Source organism: Periplaneta americana, chromosome 9 (genome assembly GCF_040183065.1).
Source record: "Periplaneta americana isolate PAMFEO1 chromosome 9, P.americana_PAMFEO1_priV1, whole genome shotgun sequence".
Classification (NCBI taxonomy): Eukaryota; Metazoa; Arthropoda; class Insecta; order Blattodea; family Blattidae; genus Periplaneta; species Periplaneta americana.
Genome location: NC_091125.1, coordinates 116,761,592 through 116,782,475, shown reverse-complemented (window position 1 = coordinate 116,782,475; position 20,884 = coordinate 116,761,592). Strand labels below are relative to the sequence as shown.

General features: G+C 36.0%; 1 protein-coding gene and 1 non-coding gene across 5 annotated transcripts in view; both read right to left on the bottom strand.

Annotated features, from left to right (window-relative positions):
• Positions 1-20,884, bottom strand: part of LOC138706411 (kinesin-like protein CG14535) — a 572,747-nt gene that overhangs the window by 539,544 nt on the left and 12,319 nt on the right. The gene's annotated exons all lie outside the window — the stretch shown is intronic.
• Positions 14,232-14,304, bottom strand: TRNAN-AUU (transfer RNA asparagine (anticodon AUU)). The gene has a single exon. It is a non-coding gene; the product is annotated as a tRNA-Asn (tRNA).

Here is a 20,884-nt window from a genome sequence, read left to right as displayed (position 1 = left end):
AGAAGTATCGGCGAATTGTGCAGATTAAATATTTCATTCTTGGAGAAAGGTTGGAAAGATTACCCTACTGTACGTTTCAAGAAAATACAAAAATTCTGTTCTAGAGTGAATAAATGCCTCGTTCCAGATCTTGGACGTCCACGCACAACTTACGCCTACTTGTATATCTTCCACCTAACTGCTGAGAAAGTTGAGACATTGAACTGTCTTCCTATCACAGACGCCGAAGATCTCCCCCTTTGGATGAGGTTTATAAACTGGTGCCTCCGACTTCTCTCTTTTATCTGTATTCTGGCTCATGCCCTCATTGACAACAAACAAATTGAGTTGTCCGAGCTGCTCAGAGCAATCCCGACCCTAACTCGAGTATAAACACGTCACTACTTTAGAAATAAACCACAAGGAGCAGCAGTAAGGATTCTACCGAGACTCTGAATGAAAATAATGCCAATGGTAAAATATAAAACATTCCTATTTACTCTTTCTTCAGAATGGGCCTCACTTTAATAACTATAATGTTTTTAGCACTAAAAATATTCTGAGCAGGAAATCTGGATAAAAATAGTAAGAAAAGTTATCAAGTCTGAAATATAAAATTTATGACATTTAAGATGCTAGATAGATTGAAAGGAATTAATGTCAAGAAAATATCGTTCCGTAACAAGGTAAAAATTACAAAAATTGTTATAAAGGATAAAATAATTATGATAAACATAATAATTGTAATAATAAAAACAATAAATATGAAGACTATAACAAACTTGGGTAATAAATAAAACAGATTTTGAAAAGTAGAAGCTACAGTTCTTCAGATCTCTGCTGGACTCACTCAACTAGAATAAATAGAAACACACAGATATCGGGGAAACCAACAAAGTTCAGAATATAATAGAATAAATTAAATTACAGCAAGAAATACTGAAAAGACTGTAAATAAAATGAGTGCATAAAGGATTCCTAAACAAGCTTTCTCATACCTGTCAGTAGGATGAAAAGATTTCGAGCGACCAAGAAATAGATGGAATGACAAGATTGGTTTCAACAGCAATAGGCTACTGAAACATGACAAGGGAACTATTTAATCCGGAGTCGATGATGATGAATATAATTGTGATTAAGAAATATCTGCAATAACAAGCTTTCCTTCGCCCAAAGAATATTTTGCTGGTCCACAGTTTTCTATCGGCGTCATCTTCATTTGCCAGACCACGACAATTTACATGCTTCTTTGGTATTCCTTCTTTTTTTCTCTCTCTCTTTTTTTTTTTTTTTGCTCGCCAATCTATAATTTTTTGCAGTTATAATAGAATCTATGATTTCAGAAAGGGCTTAAGTTCAATTTTTATGAAAACTAGTTGAGATTAGCTTCATAACTCCTGAAGATAGACCCATCGATGCATCATTGAGCACAGAAAGTAAACTCAGTCCAGCATTTCTAATGTGTGAAATTCTACTCTCTTTTTTCCCCCGTTGAGTGCAGAAAGTTCTGCAGTCCAGAACTGGGGCACCTTTATGCAATCAAATATCGGCAAAAATATATACATAAGGTCTAATATTATGAAACAATCATTTTCTTATAATTAATATTCTGTTTCATTGTTAATATTTTTGTTATTTAACTTTTCATTCTGAGTAGCTGATCAGTGTACAAGTGCAAACATGGCATCTAGTAGTGATAGCAAAGAAGAAGTAGCAGTGAATAATTGTAATAGAGGCATTTCTAATCCATCTGAATATAAAATAAATAAGATAGAAATTGCTGAATCAAATGGGCTGGGACATACGAACTATGCAGGTAAAACAGTGCCTGCTAAGACCGTTGGTGAGTCATGTACTGTCGATTGAACTGTTTTTAAAATGTTTTAAAAACTATCTTAAAAATATATTTAATGTTAAATAACATACATTATTGCATATTTCATGTACTTTTACTAAAATAATTAACTAACCAATTAAAACTGTCAACATCTGTTGATTGCAGTCAACAATTTTAAAAATTAGTAACACACTAACTACAAGTGAAATTTGTTTCAGTTAACGTTTAATCAGTAAGCATATATGTATACTTTTAAAGAAATAACAACCAAGTTCTTTTAATGTGACCCAGAAAATGCTAAACACTTTTCTCAGTTTCCTCAGAAGTAGATTTTCTGGACTTAGGTCCTTTTTGCAATCATTGATTCAATAATATATTGTGATATTCATTTGCGCTTTCTAACAACATGTTAACATTTTTCCTTTGCTATTTCAATAACAGAACTGTCTTCTTCATATCACATATAATTGTAATGAGTTTACAGGTATAACAATAATAATAACAATAATAATAATAATAATAATAATAATAATAACAACAACAACAATAAATAATAATAACAATAATAAATAATAATAATAATAATAATAATGAAAATAATAATAAAAAGGGGAAAGTCATACCATTAATTCTTGCACCACCTGAGAATTTATAATTACTTCAAAGTTAACAAAAACAATGTCATCGAAAAACACAACTTTACTGAATTTCAAGATAGCTCTCCAATTAAATAAGTTATAATGAAAATGTTTTTTTTTTTATTATTGAAAGTCGCTTTAACTACGAGGTATATTAAGACTGTCTATTGGAGATGGGTACATTAGCTCTCTGTTTTTGCTACCGTCTACCGGACAATATGCATACATGTGTATTTGTTTTGTCTTTACGAGAGCTGGATTCAGGACGAGTCCGTGCACTTAGGCTGTTTTGGCCCTTTATGCGCCCTTATATGATTGTCTAAGTCCGACAGTTAGCCTAGATGGCATTCGTGAATCTGACGCTGACAGGTGGGCCATCCTGCCTCAGCCTCAGATAAAGACAAGTCTCATTTCTAATGTTTTAAAGCTGAGCTATCTGAAAATGTTTAATGTGAGATGTAATGTTACTTGTTTGGAATTATTGTAAATATGGGTTTATAAATAATATTTTGAGTGTAAAATCTGTACAATTAGGAAGCTTATGATGAAGGTTCATGGATATGAGTGAAATATTATGATTATGATTATGATTATGGTATAGCTGAATTCCATCAAACGACAACATTATCAACAAGAGGATCGGCGTTCTGTCCTTAGTATATCTTGAAATTAACGAGGAGGAGAAAGATTTAAAGGGAAATTTTCTTACATTCTCCTAATTTTTCATTTCAATTCACAGTTCTCTCTTTTCATCTTGTCTGCGTCTAGTAAACTTTGTACTTCAAAGGCATTGTGAATAAATCGGTAATTTATTGTCACCGCTACAGAAGGTTCTCTGATCCATGCCTACTTTCCTTTCGCATGCTTGCCTTACCGATACAAAGCCAGCAGACACACATTTCTATTCTCGTGCACTGTGAGATTCGATAAATTGGCGTCCTGCATCGAGAAGAGAACGCACCAAAGTAACTGACATCACGTCAAATGATTTGCAGACAGGATGCACGAGAACGGAGAATGTCAACTTGTAGCGAATATGTCAATACCAACGGCTCCATTTCCTAAATTGCATCAATATTTTTTTGCAGAATGCTTTCTTTTTATTGGGCTATTTTACAACGCAGTATCAAAATCTCAGGTTATTTAGCGTCTGAATGAAATGAAGGTGATAATGCCCGTGAAATGAGTCCGGGGTTCAGCACCGATAGTTACCCAGCATTTGCTCATATTGGGTTGATGGAAAACCCCGGAAAAAACCTCACCCAAGTAACTTGCCCCGACCAGGATTCGAACCCGGGCCACCTGGTTTCGCGGTCAGATGCGCTAACAGTTACTCTACAGGTATGGACCGAATTGCTTTCTTACGTTTCCATAGAAACAAAGAGCTGTGAAATATTTTCCATGCGCTCTCATCACCGTTCTAAAACTTTCAGGTACAATTAAAATCCATAAGGGATACTAAGTCAGAGTTCTTACAAGTAATGGTAAAAATCAGTATGAGTTTTTCTGTACCAAAAATGTTTCTTGGGCACTTACAAAGTTGATAGGAAGATTTTTTTTTTCTCTACGTTTTCTTTTAGGTCCAGGAGTGATTTTTATATAGGCCTACTCCATACTTAAATATTACATCCCCTATCATATGTCTGCTTTTTTCTAGAAGCTATAATTTTAGATGTTCTAAATGCCACCGGCGTGGCTCAGTCGGTTAAGGCGCTTGCCTGACGGTCTGAAGTTGCGCTCGGGCGCGGGTTCGATCCCCGCTTGGGCTAATTACCTGGTTGGGTTTTTCCTAAATTTTCACCAACCGTAAGATGAATGCCAGATAATCTATGGCGAATGCTCGGCCTCATCTCGCTATCACCAGTCTCATCGACACTAAATAACCTCGTAGTTGATACAGCGTCGTTAAATAATCAACTAAAAGAAAATATATTAGCCTATATTATCTGAGATCTATTGTTGAGAATGTAAATAAAAGCTATGAATAAATAAATGTATGATTTTCGAATTTTATTGAGCCTGAACTAACCTAGATATCAAATTTCTCAATGTTAAAATAGTGGCCATTAAACAGGGTCCAGCTCTCGTAACGACAAGCCAAGTAGCTAAACATGTCTGCAGATTATCCGGTAGACGGTAGCAAAAACAGAGAGCTAATATACATATTCCCAATAACCTCGTAGTTAAAGCGATAGGGTTGGAAGTAAATCCCGAAATGACTAAGTATATGATTTCGTCTCGTGATCAGAATATTGTACGAAATGGAACTATAAAAGTTGGAGATTTATCCTTCGAAGAAGTTGAAAAATTCAAATATCTTGGAGCAACAGTAACAAATATAAATGACACTCGGGAGGAAATTAAACACAGAATAAATATAGGAAATGCCTGTTATTATTCGGTTGAGAAGCTTTTGTCAACTAGTCTTCTGTCAAAAAATCTGAAAGTTAGAATTTATAAAACAGTTATATTACCGGTTGTTCTGTATGGCTGTGAAACTTGGACTCTCACTGTGAGAGAGGAACAGAGATTGAGGGTTTGTGAGAGTAAGGTTCTTAGGAAAATATTTGGGGCTAAAATGGATGAAGTTACAGGAGAATGGAGAAAGTTACACAACACAGAACTGCACGCATTATATCCTTCACATGACATAATTAGGAACATTAAGTCCAGACGTTTGAGATGGGCAGGGCATGTAGCACGTATGGGCGAATTCAGAAATGCATATAGAGTGTTAGTTGGGAGGACAGAGGGGAAAAGACCTTTGGGGAGGCTGAGACGTAGGTGGGAAGATAATATTAAAATGGATTTGAGGGAGGTGGGATATGATGATAGAGACTGGATTAATCTTGCTCAGGATAGGGACCAATGGCGGGCTTATGTAAGGGCGGCAATGAACCTCCGGGTTCCTTAAAAGCCAGTAAGTAAGTAAGCAAGTAAGTAAGTAGTTAAAGCGACTTTGAATAAGCCTAAAAATAATTGGAGAGCTATCTTGAAATCGTGTAAAGCAGTGTTTTTCGAGTATATTGTTTTCGTTAACTTTGAAGTAATATGATAAATTCTCAGATGGTGCAATTAATTGTATGACTTTCCCTTTATTATTATTATTATTATTATTATTATTATTATTACTACTATTACTATTTATATAGATGCAATAAATTATTAACGTGTTCATAAATGAAGGTTTGAATTTCATTATAAAAATTAGTAACGTTACCACTGTTAACCCGCATATTAGAGAAGACAAGTAATGTGTGATATGGCTCTCATTTTTCTTCGCAGTCAACAAAGATCGCATGTTCTTCAACGCAATATGGTAATTACTTTGAACTTCCGCACCACGCATTAGTCAAGAAGAGCATAGTGGTCGATGCTGATTTCATATTCATCCTCACTCCAGTATCACTGCCTAATCCAGTGTGTAAAACAATTTAAGAAGCAAAGTTTAAAAATAAAGTGTTTTCACAGTGACATCAGCAGTCTCACCTCACGTTCACAAGCTCTTATCTTTATTTGGGTTGATGCAGCGCCAAACAAAATTCGAAGAATACAATCTTTTCAAAACAAAGTAATACGAACTGCTGTTAATGCACTATGGTTTGTTCGAAGTTCACAACTACATACTGTACTCCAACCAGGAGAAAGTCTCAGGGGATTGAGACGCAGCGGGGAAATGCTATGAATGAATGTTGATGTCATAAGGTCACACACGTGGGTACACGCATCTCCATTGTCTAACTCTCAAAGCATAAACGATAACACTGATACACACATATTTATACTACCCTAGTTACGAAATTAGATCACGGTTAATCTCCTGGTCTTTTAATCCCTCCATACAGGAAATAACATATGCAGGAGAGCGCATGTTTTTTAAACTGACGTTATAACGGTAATATTATGCATCTACTTCGCTCCAATAGATGACGTAATAGTAAGCACATTCCTTTCGCGGTTAATCTCCTGGTTGGAGAACAGTAGAGAACTGGGATTATACATTGTACAAGAATTCATCCATAGGCAGACAAAAATACTCTTCTCACACCTTAACAATGTCTCAGGAGCAGATTTCTTTTCTCTCGGGAAAAGATCCACTCAACTCACAAAAAACCGGCTCAGGAAATTTGAACCAGGTTTGATAATAATCTTTAATACCAATTATTAGTAAATTTGGACTAAAAATGGTACCTCGTTTGGACCAGTATTTTTACGATTGACAACACAGCACCCGCGGATATAACGTAAAGTTAAGAGGAGTCACAGGAGCTTAGTACAGCTCAGAACGTGCACATAAATATCAATATGACATAATAAGTATCATCAAAATGCAACGGGGCAAACAGTGGTCCCTAATAGATAACTATAAGTTTAATGAAGTGAATCGAGTAAACGATAGTACTATTCCTTTCAGATGCACTTATCGTTAAATGTAAAGCAAATGCTCAATGACATGAAATTTTAAACGAAGCAATAACGGTTACAAAATTTCCACATAATCACGAAGAAATGAATTCCAATGAAGTGAAACTAGACACTATATGAACAGCAGTGAAACGTAAAAGAGGGAAACAAAATATTTTAAGAAAATAAACAGAGAAAAGCTATTTCTATTGGCTAAAATTTGCGGAAGTAAAACAACTCGGCTGTGGTATAATAAATGTGTCGGCATGAATCAACAAGTGCATTCTTGAGATTTTATTTTATTTCTGACAAATTTTAAAAACCTCGTAAGTTATTTTTTTTACTTCGTTATTTAACGACGCTGTATCAACTACGAGGTTATTTAGCGTCGATGGAATTAGTGATAGCGAGATGATATTTGGCGAGATGAGGCCGAGGATTCGCCATAGATTACCTGACATTTGTCTTACTGATAGGAAAACCTCGAAAAAAAAAACCCAATCAGGTAATCAGCCCAAGCGGGAATCGAACCCGCGCCCGAGCGAAACTCCAGATCGGCAGTCAAGCGCCTCAACCGACCGAGCTACGCCGGTGGCTGATAAGTTATATAATGACAACATTTTTAACAATATCATTGGACGGCCTATGGAAACGCAAATGTTGTCTTTTCGGTCGAAATGGTCTGCTTTCACTGATCTAAACAAGTTGTCTCTTCTGGTCCAAACAGGCGGTTATTAATGTACATTGGTCCAAACGGTATGCGGCCCAAAAATCAAGAGCCGTCATCCACAGGACATTCTACTAGACCCTTCCGGTTCATCCACTACATCTAATGAAGATATAACTTCATAAATTTATCAAATAATTATTTTTCAAACATTCTTTTTTGTCACAGAGGAATCTATAATTTTGGCTGACCACCTCCTTATTATTTACTTACTGTTGTGTTATTTATTTTCTCACAGATCTGTAAAGCGCTACAACGATGAACGATCAATAAAATCTATTAAAGAAAGAAGATCTTATCCGAAGTCAATAAACGAATTAACATTACAACATACATCTTAAGAAACCAGTACCTGGAATCAAAGTACACTAGATGTGCACAAAGGAAACCCAACGTTTTCTTCACGATCAAGAATGCATAAGGAAGTTTCGAGTTACGAATTGACACAGTGCACTAACAGGGGTTCGGAAATTCTCATCTCGCCGCAGTTTTCATCAAGCAAAAACAGCAACGCATTGTTTGGTGATATTGATTAAAGTGTCCAAAAGAAATGCTTCATTATTCGATAAAGCCCTGCGGGTTGTTTTATTGACATACGCCCGCCATGTTAATTACATTACTCTGCCGAGATCCAATACACGGGAATGTTGTGCTGTGTTTACTGCTGCCTTCAAGAACGGGGAAACTCGACGCGAAATGTTTGGCACGCGTTTATTTGGACACAGAGTTGTTGTAAAGGAAGTGGGAAGTAAATTAACTCCAATCAATGTTGCACTTGAGAATTACAAACGAGGAGAGTGAAAGAGTGAAGTTTTTAGTCGGTTATTTAACGATGCTGCATCAATCATTCTTACTTTATATCGTCTTAAGGTCGATTTCACCAAACATATTTAACTTTAATTATTGTTACTCAAAGTCTTTTTAATTGACACTTAAAGGGACAGTGCATTTTACTAACACAAATTGAGCTTTAAGCGCTCATTAAACTACATATTTAAGTTAATTGGCCAATATTTAGTCATTTAAATAATTAATCCTGCATTAACGACGATAATTTTCATCATGGCGAGGACAATGGTGGACTTATGATTTTAAGAGGATAATTTCCGAAAGAGAAGATTATTCTAATACAATGAACAAAAAAAATTTGAAAAAGCGGTTTAGACTGAGCAAAACATTAACATTGTAGCCTATATTTTGAATAGTAGAGAAGGTGATTTAGAATTTCCAACTGATAGTTAAGTATGGTACTTCATAATTATTTAAATGATACATTTATTGATGAAACGTTTAATCACTCTCAGGTTTCCTAAAATACAGCAACTGAATGACAAATTTATCATGTAGGCCTAATATTACATTCGAAGGCATTTAAATAGAGCAAATCAATTAAGTCTTTCCATTTTGCAAGTTGCATGATATTTCCTTGCATAATATATCGGTATTTTCATATTATCCAGTTTTGTTTTCAATATTGCAAAGACACTGGAATAAGGTATTTTTGTATTGAAATTCTGTCGACCTATTTCCAGCCTTTTCTCCTTTTCTTCTGAAGTATGCCCATCCGTCTTTTTGTTTTCGATGATTTTAATGTGTTTTAAGGTTACCTATGTTTATGTTATTTTATGCTCGACCATGCCGAAATGTAGTAATTATACATCTGGTAGCAGACCTTTAATGTATGTCATTAAAGTACACCTACTCATTAAAGGTCAGGTCTTTCAGCCAATGACGACTCAGGTTACAACTGTTCAGCCAATGACAGGTCAGCTTTCTACCGTTATAAAACCGCAAGTATCGATTATTCTCGGATAGGCAATCGAAAGGGAATTAGCGAAAAGTCACGGAGGCTGGAAATCCAATACTGTCGCATAAGGTTATGTTCTGTTACTATAATAATTAGCGTTAATTGTAAATAATATTCAAGTAAATTCAATTTGTCATCTCGTTTTTCAATGTCGAATTTAATAATCAAGGTTATAATATTATAATATTATCAAGTTTAACGGGACTACTTCAAGGTCAATGACATTATTGTTCCTCGGAAAAAATCAATACTTTGGCGTCTGCTCACATCTCACAATTCACGACCTAGAACAAGGTCACTTCCGATCTTGTCAGTTACAAATAAAATGTGTACATCTGAATACCGGTAATTTCAAGTTAGAAATATGGTCGAGCATAAAAAGTCGTATGAAACTCGCCTATAATGGTAATTAAGAATCTCGTATGAAAATTATGAAACTCGCTTGCGCTCGTTTCATAAATATCCATACTCGATTCTTAATTACTATCATTATAGGCTCGTTGCATAATGTACTATTATTGCTGTAGTATAACAAATGAACTCACTTAAAAGTCACTGCTTACATCAAATACCTTACTATTAATAATACCGGACAGCATTGACGTGAGTGCCAAATATCGCGGACCTGACATCTAATGGAGCGGCGTGGAATTACTTCACAAATACAAATATTAACATAACGGGAATCGGACTATTGTTTAAAACGTGGGGTACTAATGTGGAATAATATTTGAAATACTTAAGAAATGTTAAATAGTATTTAATGTAATTTATATCGAAACTGCATATTATGAGAAATATTGCTTTATGTATACCCATTGCTGACAACTGCAAAGATAAAATTGGTAGTAATGTGATGCTTGTAGTAATTAGTAAAGGCACGTGCATAACAATAAAACTTAATTTGATAAAACCTTAAAATTTCCAATACATTTTAACTTCTATTTATTTATTAGGCCTAAATAAAAAAAAAGATAATTTTTATTTTTCTATCGACACAGAGACAAAGGCATTAGGCCTAATAAAGAATTTTGTTCACTCACGTTTTATGAACTTTCGGAAATCGAAAGTACGATTTGGAGCAATTTGTAATGCTGTAATTGTAGCAATTATAAGCAGCACATATACACCCTGAAATTTTAACACAGCTCTGATTAATTAAACTATTAACTAGCCCAGCAACATTATGCATTGCAGTTGATTACAGCTTGTTTCGCGAGAATCGCCACACCGGCCGCCTAGGTAGCAGCACCAGCGTCGTTCGCGCGCAGACTGCTAGCTGTCCGGTATTATTATAGTAAGATATTTGCTTACATTAACAAGGCACATGGCCTTCGAAATTACGATTTTACTATGGTTCCGAAGGCCGTGATGACTTAATTGTCAATTGAATTAAATGGCTTTATTTTAAATACGTAATAGTTTTGGTGATGCAAACAAATTAAATGTGATTTAACTTCCGTATTTAAGTTAAATTTCAATTAATTACTTGTGAATTAGTAACATGTTAGTGAAATAGGTTCTTAAAGTTTGGGAAAACCTCCGAAAAACCCAACCAAGTAATCAACCCTTTCAAGCCATATTGCAAAGTTGGTAGTACTACCACACTATAGAACTTTACCATAATCTACTTCTCTATGTAAGAGTGAATTAATTTCAATCATGCTCGGATTGCTTACGTTTAACTTTTGTATAAACGTCTTACAAAGTGAGAGGAATGTTATGTGTGTATTTTAATAGATACTACATGCCGTAATAAAGTAACAATCCTGTACGTATAGCGTAAGGTCAAATCATAAATTTTATTTCTCCCAAGGATTTTACGGCATAGTCTGACAATAACCTGTCTCTAACCTCCACTTCTGGCACGCGATGTTCTCAATTCTCTGTACTCGAGGCATGTTGTATAGTGCTTAAGACATGTGACTGGCATCTTATGCCTGATAGAATACCATGAAGTTATCCTCCTCCAACATTCGAATACATTGTTCGCGTACTGCAATTACCGAAGTTCAAGTTATTCACGGAAAGACAAGTTTAAAAATTTCCGCTTATAATCGCAAAACCTTACCTAGTTGAGAAACTTTGTGCACTAGGGTCTAGGCTATATGACGACTATCCACAAGTGGCTAATCAACGGAAGGGAATAATTCTCTTTCTATGCCTCTGCATTTTTCTATCCTTCTCTGCCTATCGCCAATGAAAGTCATCATTTACTTTTCGTGAGCGCTGTTGCTCTCGTGATGAGCACACGAGCAGAGTCGTTTGATTAGAACTTGCTGAGACGGAAGAGAGTCAAATACAGCGTCGTAAAATAACCCGCTAAAAAAAAAAAAAAATAAAAAAAGAGCGTCATGTCGCAGGCATGGCAACATCTGAAGAGGCGTATGCAATGTGAACCTTGGTTCTTGGCCTTTACTGCTAGTGAAAGAGAAGTGTCCATTGCTATGAAGTAATGCTCGACATGTCTGAAAACTAAACTAACGGGACTCGGTTCAAAACCTGGTTGATACAAATTTCGTTTTCGGTTTTTCTCAGGAGATTTTCGTGAACCAATTATAAGCAAATGTTGGGCAGTTCTCGGCACTGGATAATCGTGCTTATTTCACCATCATTAATTTCAACTTCACTTATCATACAATAGCTTCAAGTCAACAAAGGATACAACAGGATGTAGTACCAGTCACTTGCACATAGATACCATCGTTCTGGGGAAGTTGCGAACTCTGAGCGGAATGGAGGGGCTTTAAAAGTGAACTTTGTCAGTGTTGAGTGTTGTGTAAGCTGTGTCAACAGACGGCACCAAACAGCGAATAACTATACAGGAATGCGGTCCTACGGACTTCAACAATCATTCTTACTATAGGAATGGTAAACACAATAGCCTCGAGCTGCCCCAATTCCGTGAAAAATAAGAAAGAAGAGAATAGTTTTTTATGTATAGAGCTGCTTTTTTATTTAGGAATAAAATAAATTTATAACCCGTGTTTTACCAGAGGCATATCATAAGATATTTACAATGTTGAGTTAAGTAAGAAGACAAGAAAATGAAGGTACTGGAGATCCCGCTTAATTCATTGTCACTTCTAAACTATTGGCTGGGTATTAGAAACATGGAACGCTACTACCAACGTTGGACAAACAGCCTAAAAGGGACAATTGGTAAACCTGTCCAAATTACTCATTCGTATTCAATATAGTATCAAATATAATGTTTGATTCTACATTGGATACAAGTTCTCCAACATTTGAAGACATTTGTCGCGTATTGTAGAACTGATTTATTTGAATATTTATGACTCTTAAGATTCCATCACAAATATAACATAGTGAGAAAATCATGATTAATAATATGCAGTAAAGTTCCCTATTATTCGCTGGTATACCTGGTAAGGTTTATCTTGTATCAGTAGTAATAAAACCAAGTCCCTTCAAATTAGGGTGGAGATTATAGGAGGGTTGTAAATTTTCAGCATACAATATTGTTATTGTACAGGCTACAGAAACTCAGTTTCTTGAAAGACAAGCTCAGTGACGGAATTATACAGTACGAAGACAGATATTTTGTTACTTTATTTTGCGCTACAGAATGTATCAACTAGTCCCTTCCGCCACTGGCATCGCTTTACTCCCCCCATTGCAATAACACAGACAAGGTGAAACATATCTCCTTTCTCTCTCTTTTCACAGTGTGACAAGATTCATCACATAGACTTTAGCTATCTCAAAATGCGCTTTTATATCCGTCAGAAATAAATAATAATTTATTAGCCTTCTGTAGCGTCCTCTACAATTTGATGTTCAGAATTCCCCAACAATGATTCTGTAATAGAGGTTAAGAATTAACTAGATCGCTTGCTACCCACGGAGCCTGGCATGCAGTTCAACTCTACACTGCAGGTCGTCCGCACGTCTATATGACGTAGGTTCATGCAGTCTGGATTTATGGCGTTGTAAATAATAAATATTTTACCTCTATGCTTCTCTCGAAAAACTGTCTTATTTCACCCTTAAACAAGTTCGCTCAAAAGTCAATGTTCTTACTGCATTATTTATTTCTGTCCAAAAACATATTACTGTTGCTAGGAGACCTCGAGGTTACCATGTCTAGCTTCCAGCATAATAAAACATTTTACAGCCTTTAGCAGTTCAAGAACAATAAATTTCAGTGCAAGTATATTCAGAGTGGAAGTGATGTCACTCTGCTGATTAAGGGGAGCAATACAATACATCACTATAAATAAAAAAAAAAAAACTATTGCACGTTTTGTAATTATGTGTACGGTTAATTAGAAAATCAGGCTGAATGTTTGCGTAGTTTGGCAACACCGCATCGTCGGGTCACCTACGAAACACACACGCATTCGGTCTGAATAGCAGTGTTCCGTCCAAGATCAATGCAGTAGAGTTGCTAGACTTCCTAATGGCAGGAAATAACGACACATCGTAATATTTGTACTTAATTTGCAAGAAAATCGTCCATTATTTCTGTGGCAGGGAGGAAAACGGCCTTAAGTAAAAATTTTATACTTTTCAGGAGAGCAGTAGAAATATTGAAATTCGTGTTACAGAGTGTTTTTAATTAGGAGGTTTTTCCCTGGATATTATTTGTTTATATTTCTTCTAAAATAAATAATGTTACTCATTTAACAATTTTCTTGATTTTTTCCAAAAATAGCCGCACTTAAGCCCTTTTAAGACTAGAACCCAAACTGAGTAGAAGGGACTATGTAAACATAAGATCTTTTCCATGTTAAAAAATGAAAAATGTAAATTATTAGGAATGCAAAATGGGTCTTAAACAATTACAGGATTTGAATAATTTCGAGGGAAAAATTGTTCCGGGGCCAGGTATCGAACCCGGGACCTTTGGTTTAATGTACCAACGCTCTACCAACTGAGCTACCCGGGAACTCCACCAGAACCGATCCAATTTTTTCCTCTATATCCACAGACCTCAAAGCGGGCTGGCAGCTGTCAAGCAACCAACGTTGAGTGCACACTAACTCTGTGTGACTTAAATTGTGGCTTTCTGTTAACGAACAGTGACGTGTATTATGCAAATCAAGCTTTTAGGTATAACTCCCTGTAAAGGGAGCGTGGTAGAGCGTTGGTACGTTAAACCAAAGGTCCCGGGTTCGATACCTGGCTCCGGAACAATTTTTCCCTCGAAATTATTCAAATCAACTTTACAGGGAGTTATACCTGAAAACTTGATTTGCAATTATAGGATTGTTAACCCTGGTGCTTAAAGTTTTAAAAGGAAAGGGCCTCAGTATGTGATAAAATGACTAAAATACAAGTTAGATCTTTTTAATAGGGAAGCATGGAAACTAGACATATGATGGTTTGTAAAGAATCAAGTATTAAATATTCTTAAGTCCTTCATTCTGTGTGTGCTCGATTCAAAAGTACTTAGGACATTTGGTATCGCTCTATAAATCCAGTCAGGAGTCTTATTTGACTTTAACCGTTTTACTAGATTATACAGAATTGTTTCCGCTTTCAGAATATATAAAAATCTCATTTTCACAAAAAATTGACTTAAGAGCTTTTTCTTCCCGGCCACAGATTAAAAACCTGCAAAAAGGTATGTAATTACTTATCAGTCTCTCTAATGATAAGCGTAAAAATCGAAATCGTACGGATAGCACTTATCGAGTAAAACAATGTTAACACTTAGGGGATTTTTTCTGAGAAAAGTATTAATTTGAGATTAATATGGTAATAGAATTTTTCTGTTGTACTCTATCCAAGGAATAAGGAATAAAATCTGCAGAATTACATTACTTCCACGTTTCATAAAAGGCAGAATCACACGTATTTTTAACATCATTCAGAGGTAACTCATTATCTATATTTAAACGACAGTACCTGTGTGAAATTATGATTCAATATTGAAAGCTCTTTCGTCACTGGAAAACGCAAACATATTTCTGGAACGTACTATACTCACTAACTCAGTCTGTTTACTATGACCGTAAGACGAATTTGACTGCATACGCGGCCTTGGTTCTGTGTGGTGGACGGTTGGAAGTTTATTAGTAGAGGGGGGGTGGGAGTGAAATACATTAAAAAAACTCAGGTATAATAAAAATTGAAGTAAAAATAAAATGATGTCCCTGTATAAGTTAATATACTGTAGTAGTGATATTAAACAAGTGACAACTTCAGCTGTTCGAAAGCAATGTTGTTCTACTCAACTAATAAGAGAATGCAAATAAATGCATTGAACGATACTAAAAGAATGTAAGATGATAGTTATTATGTGACAAAATAATTATTACTAATGAAATAGTTGAAAAACTTCAGTAACGTAAACTTACATCTGTTACTTTTAGTAAACAAGTTAGACCTACATATTGCTAGAGACAAGGAGGTCATATTGTGTAGTAAAATAGTAGTTAACTTTATAGTAGTTCAAAGTGTAGTCTATTATTTTGAGACGAGCAGAGGATACAAAGAAACATAAATTATGTGTTAAGCCTTGTTAAGAGACTGTAGTCATATGTTATTTTTTAACATTATCATTACCAATTAAATAATTAGCAATACAGTCATTTAAAAGCAAGTCTCCTGCTTTTAATCGAGAACAATAGCAAAGAAATCCTGTTGCATATCGCTACACACAGTGAGGTAATAAAATCAATTTTGTTCGCAGACAAGTATATTGGAAACGTCGGAAGGTGATCTGCAAAAGAACTATATTAGCAACTAAATAATATTACTAAAGAATATAACATGAAAATCACTATTTAAGAAACAAAAGTAATGACGCACTTGAGAAGAAATAGAATGAGAACACAAATTGTTATCTATACTAATAATAAATCTGTAGCCGAAATTTTTCTGGTAATTTTCGATTTTCCAAAAATAATTGGTCCTAACATATATAATTAACCACCCTGAAACCGAAAATAGCTTTTTTGAAATTTTTGTTTGTCTGTCTGTCTGTCTGTCTGTATGTTTGTTACCTTTTCACGCGATAATGGCTGAATCGATTTCGATGAAAATTGGAATATAAATTAAGTTCGTTGTAACTTAGATTATAGGCTGTAAGGCATTCAAAATACGTTATTTAAGAGGGGGGTTATAAGGGGGCCTGAATTAAATAAATCTAAATATCTCCCTTATTATTGATTTTTGTGAAATATGTTACATAACAAACGTTTCTTTAAAAATGATTTCTGATAAGTTTTACTCTCTGAAAAATTTTGATAGGACTGATATTTAATGAGATAAATGAGTTTTAAAATTAAAATAACTGCCATCTAAGGCGGTGTATTGAAATAAAAAACAAATGACTTCGTCTATAAGGGGCCTTGGACACAACAATCGAAAGCTATGAAACATAGCCTACAGACAATGTTTCTGTGTTTGTATGAAGTAATATCGGAAGCTAAATTAACCGATTTCTATAATTAATTATTATTTCATCATTGGAAAGTGTAGTTTCTCTGGATGGACAAAATGCTATAATGTTATTACAGTAACTTGTGAGTGAATTGAGGACAGATAAGATTAAAATAGCTTCTTATGCACAGAAAACTTGATAGGTTATTCTGTATATTCATTTCCTGTATTTCTTAAAATAATGTTTATGAACATATTCATTTTTATCTCAGAGAATTAACGAACGAGAGTGTATTGATTTAGTATGCAGTAATAGTACGTTAGCTTAGCAATCCATTATTTTATAATTCAAATTTTAACTATGCTCAATTGAATCGTGTTAAAATACATAAAATACATATGCAATAAATGCAATGCAAAAAAATTGGGTAATGAGCCAAGCAGATTATGTTGCACTGTTGTAAAAGCTGTTCCTCCTGAGATTCAAGAGCTCCCACAACAAATTAAAAACTTTCTAATTCGAGTACATCCGTTATCAACAACACTTTTTCATAATATAATATAATATAATATAATATAATATAATATAATATAATATAATATAATATATCAACATAATAATAATTCTGTAGCCAAAATTTTTCTGTTAATTTTCGCTTTTCCAAAAATAATTGGTAATAACAATTAAGAAACATGTTAAAGGAATTGTCATTGCACCAAATGAGTGGTCTCTGGATCAAAATGATCTCATTTTAATATTTTAAATACAATTTAAATTAAGTAACATATTAAACGATTCTTCTATCAAACACGAATGTTCACTGGATCAAATGTCCTATTTTAATTATGTAATTACTTTATATTTATTTCTAACGGGTGCAGCGGAGAACACGGGTACGGCTAGTTGTTAATAAACTGGTACAACAGACTTCTGAATTTAAATATGTAGAGTGTACTATATTGGATTTCGATATAAACCGGGATTTAGAAGAAAACTTCCAAATATATAACGGACTAAAGGATACATAAAAAGATTTTGGACAATCGATGAGAAAAAAAGTACAGTTAAAATTCCATTCCGTTATTTCAAAACCAACATTTATTTCTTTTATTTGATTACTTAACGACGCTGTATCAACTACTCAGTTATTTAGCGTCGATGGGCCTGATGATAGCAAAATTGTATTTGAGAAGAGGCCGAGGATTCGCCATACATTACCTGACATTCCCCTTACGATTAGGGAAAACCTCGGAAAAAATCCAACCAGGTAATGAGCCCGAGAAGGGATCGAACTCGCACCCAAGCGCAACCCCGGGTCGGCAGGCAAGTGTTTTAGCTGACTGAGTTACGCCAGTGACTTTAAAACCAATGTTAAAAAAATTTGGGAGTGAAACATGGGTTTTGTGATCAGCAGATAAAATAAGTTTAGAAGCAGCACAAATTCGCTTTTTGAGATCAACTCTTGGAGTAACACTAAGAGACAGAACCAAGAGTGAAGAGATAAGAAGACATTTAGAGGAAGAGAAGGTAGTAACTGAAATACGAACATATGAAAAGAAATTGAGACATATGCCGCGACTGTGGCTACAATGCTAGAGCGCTGGTTTTCCGTCCAGGCGGTCCGGTTTCGAACCCCGGGCAGGTCGTGATGGAATTTGTGGTGGATAAACCAGATGTTTCGTCCCGCGCCGTGGCGTCGCGGTCTAAGGCATCCCGCCTAGGACTCGCGTTACGGAATGGGCGCTGGTTCGAGACCTCATGGGGGGGAAGAAATTTTCTCATGAAATTTCGGCCAGTGTATGGGACCGGTGCCCACCCAGCATCGTGATGCACTTGGGGAGCTACGATAGGTAGCGAAATCCGGTTGCGAATACCAGCTATAACGGCTGCGGGGATCATCGTGCTAACCACACGATACCTCCATTCTGGTTGGATGATCGTCCACCTCTGCTTCAGCATGTGGGCGTGAGGCCAGCAGCCGGCTGGTCGGTCTAGGCCCTTCACGGGCTGTAGCGCCACGGATTATTAAACCAGATTTTGCAGAGGGTTTTTTTCGGGGTGCTCCCGTTTCCCTCTATCATTCCACCAACACTTGCCACTCCCCCCCCCCCTCATTTCATCTATAATATGCAATAGTAAAAACAGACTGGGGTAAAGCCTTGTGAGCATTAAGGATTTCCGATGCTGATATAGGCAGGGCCCCAAGCCACGGGTCCCTGAGGCTCATCAGATTACTCGCATGCGGACGGAGCCTGGCTCTATCAAGTGCTGAGCCAGGATGGCCCACCTGTCAGCGTCGGGAATCGTGCCCCTGGAGCTTGTCAGGCTACTCGTCCGCGAAGCCAGACTGAGGCAAAATGGCGTGCTTGTCAGCGTAGGATTCACGAATACCACCCAGGCCATCTATCGGACTTGGACAATCATCACCTATAAGGACTAACAATGGGCCACACCGTGCCTATGTGTACGGATCCGTCCCGGGTCCAGCCCACGTAAAAGCCAAGAAAAGTTCCCTGACATACAGGACAAATAGGAAACACGGCCAAAGATGAGATGGACTGTTCAATACAGAATTTAGCCTCGGAACGGGTCTTGGGCTAATTCTTGATCTGGCAGAAGAAGAAGCAGCAGCATACAGTTTCCAATGATAAGTAATGTAAAATCAAGTATTCCTTTTTAATCTAGAAGCAAAAATGTCACATTTGCTGGACTGTCATGAGCAGAGACCGGAAGTTTAGGCATTATGAATCATTAAAATAGGCAGGCAAAAAGGCATCATAAATAGCTAAAATAGGCAGGCAAAAAGGCATCATAAATAGCTAAAATACGCAATAGAAGGCAATGACAAAAACCTTGCACTAGAACCACAAGCTTGCACTTTCCACAAAGGGATTTCGGCAGCAAGAAAAGCTTTACAGAAGTCCAATGCAAATTGAGATTTTCGACTCGATGTTGCAATTACTGTTGGAAGCAAAGAAATCTTCTTCCCAGTAGCCTTGGAAAGTGCATTTTTGTGTTTGGTTGTACTGATATGGTGGAACATGAAATATTTAGCTAGCTACAACAACGTCGCAATGAAAACTGAAAGAAAAATAACCGTTAAAAATAACGTTAGACCCGCACTCATTGTTGCCTTGTCAAATAAACACAAGCGATAGGTAATTAAAACCCTTACTGTTAAAGGTACATTTTTGCACGGCAGCATTCATTGTTGCAAAGAGAATATGAACTGATTGAAAGACAATAATATACATTCGGTGAAGTCACTTTCATTGTAGCGGTTATAGAAATAAATTAAAATATACCTGTAGGCAATTTTTAATAATACATTAATAAATAATAGATAAATAATAATTAAATAAAGGCAAAAAAATTATTTTGTAAATTAGACATTTATATTAAAAACGCAGAAAAGGGCAACATAAAACTGTGACGTTTTAATCACAAAGGTATAATTCGTACAGATTTACTTTCAAAATGAAGATAGATTTAACACATTTAAAAAGGCATTCTGCCAAAGTTCCGGTCTCTGGTTATGAGGTTAATTTGTGTATTAATGCTATGCTTATGACAGCCGGATCCGGGTCAGATAATTTATTTAGGCTCACATCAGCCCATTGTATGCACTGTATAAGAGATAATTTTTCATAGTCCGTCGAGTGGTATTCGTACATTCCATTCTAAAGACAGACTATCTTACCTCAGCTCTGTAGGGCTAGGCCTTCAACCCAGGACCTGTAAACCCAAGCCCTAACAACCTATGCTAACATCGGAAACCTGAACTACCCCCAGTCTACTTTAACGATTACAAATTATATATTAAATGGAAGGGAGGTGGAGTGTGTTGTTGGACTGAAAGAAGATAACGGGAATATCGGCGGAAAACCCTGTATAAGATTGGGTTTGACAACCACAAATTCCATCAAGGCCACGTCGGAAGTCGAACAAGGGCCGCCTGACTGGAATATCAGCGCGCTACCGTTGACCTACAGAAGCAGCCATTATGTAACATGGTGATATCTCTATTTCTTAAAAATAATAACCATTAGGGGCCTACTTCTACGAGTAAATAACGAGAGAACGGAAATTCGTTAAATATTACAATCCGTGGCGCTACAGCCCACGAAGGGCCAAGACT